The sequence below is a fragment of the Frieseomelitta varia genome, unplaced genomic scaffold (assembly GCF_011392965.1).
Source record: "Frieseomelitta varia isolate USP_RPSP 00005682 unplaced genomic scaffold, Fvar_1.2 scaffold_502, whole genome shotgun sequence".
Lineage (NCBI taxonomy): Eukaryota > Metazoa > Arthropoda > Insecta > Hymenoptera > Apidae > Frieseomelitta > Frieseomelitta varia.
Genome location: NW_025110260.1, coordinates 209,924 through 212,081, shown reverse-complemented (window position 1 = coordinate 212,081; position 2,158 = coordinate 209,924).

Below are 2,158 nucleotides of genomic sequence, written 5' to 3'. Positions count from 1 at the left end.
ATTCGAGAATTGATCATTGATCAACGCTTCGCAACGCTTGCGCTTTATTTATTTACGAAAGTGCTTCAAACACAACATGTTTGAAACATTAAGAATTCTCGCGGCGGTCGCAATAAAATGTTTGCTTAATTCGCCAGACTATCACTGTTTACCTAACAGTGTCGAGAGAAAAATGACAGTTTTTTTTTTTTTCACTCTTGCGCGACGCTCTGTCTAGCTGGGAGGTCAGCTTATCGAAATCGAGTTGAAAGCGTTTCGATAAAACTCGCCGGCGATGCCCGATATTTTCTAAACCTTTGAACCGAATAGGTTACCGCCGGATTTCGCGCTCGATCACGATCGTCCGACAATCTACAACGCGGAGAAACAACGCACTCCTCCCGTTCCGAGGGTCGAAGGAAATTTTTGTCGAGTTTTCGAAAGGACTCCAGTTCTTTTTCTTCCCCCCCCCCCTCTTTCTCTCTCTCTCTCTCTCTCTCTCTCTCAATCTTGCTGTTCGTTCGAGCGATACAAGGGTTCCCTTGTACTTGATACACGCGGGGTGCGCGCGAAATGCCCGATGGCGTTTCCATTTCGCGACGAGATAAAAATTGCGCGGGGTCCCCGCGCGACAGTCGGCGATTTCGCGTCTCTGTCAAGCAGCCTCCCTCTTCCCTCACCGGAAACGAGACTAGTTCTTCGTTTCAGGAGACGGTTCCCCTCGGAGAAGAATGGTTCCCTCGATCACCGACTGAAAGATAGATATCTGTGATAGATATCATTCGAGCTAGAACCACGACTTTTTTTTCGTTTTACTTCAATCTCAATTCTCGGTTTTTTTTCTTTCGTTTCTCTTAGTCAATTCTTTGTAATGCCAATTCTCGGTCAGTTTCTTTGATGGATGGATCAATCGAATCATTCCGACAGTAACATCACTGGCCGAAGTGATAACTGGAATTATAAAAATATTAAGTATGAAACTATTGATATTTAAAGTGATTATAAAATTGAATTTATATAACTAAATGATTAACGTCAACAAATCATAAAAACATTGTTATTTTATATATAATTTCTGCTCTATGATCAGGAATTATTAGATCATCTTTTAGAATGTTAATTCGAACGGAACTTGATAGACCAGGAATATGAATTAATAATGAATTTGTAATTCAATTGCTATACTAGACGTGTTTTTTTAATAATTTTTTTCTATAGCAATCGATACTATCTATTAAAAATTGTTCTATGAAACAGGTGGTTCTTTCAAACATTCGTACGTGCTCAGTATTACGATCATACACGCTGCTCCGATTAAATAAACTCGAAAAAGCTGGCACGATCCACTTCAACTTCCGTTACACGAACTTCGAATTATATAAATTATTTGTACACCAAGGGACGAGTTCATATAAACGTATCACTTTCACGATTCCACGTGTAAACGTTTTCACTTTCACGAGTCAGCTCAAAGGGGCCAAAATTTTCGCAAACGAAATCCCACGTCCAACGGTGGCTATGAAAGTTGAGAGTTCGGGAGTCGTAACGCGACGATCAGGGACGTGCGAGATTTCGAGAAACTGTCAGGATCGTCGAGTTTCTTTCTTCAGGAAAGACGTCGACAATTTTTACTTGTTAAAATTCAGCGTTTTCTAAAAGAAACGCGTCTTCAAAATACTCGAGAATTTCTTAAGGAACCGAGTTTCTTAATCAGTTGCGCTGACAACTGATTGCGGACCATAACGAGTGACCGAACCGTATAAAATAATTTGTCGCCTTCTGTTTGAACTTGTCGGTATAACAGCAATTATATTGGATAGAAATTATCGAGAAGTAGTAAATATATTATTTGTTTTTCCTGAGTTATACTCAAATATACTCAAAACTTAGGGAATATTACAATTTTGGGACAAAAAGTTCCAACTTCCCAAAAGAGGTTAACCACTTGCGCTGGCAACTGATTGCGGACCATAACGAGTGACCGAACCGTATAAAATAATTAAATATACTTAAAACTAAGGGAATATCATAATCTAGGGACAAAAAGTTCTAACTTCTCAAAAAAGGTTAACCACTTGCGTTGGTAACTTGGAAATGGATTGCGGACCATAACGAGTGACCGAACCGTATAAAATAATTTGTCGCTTTCTTTTTGAACTTGTCGGCATAATAGCAATTA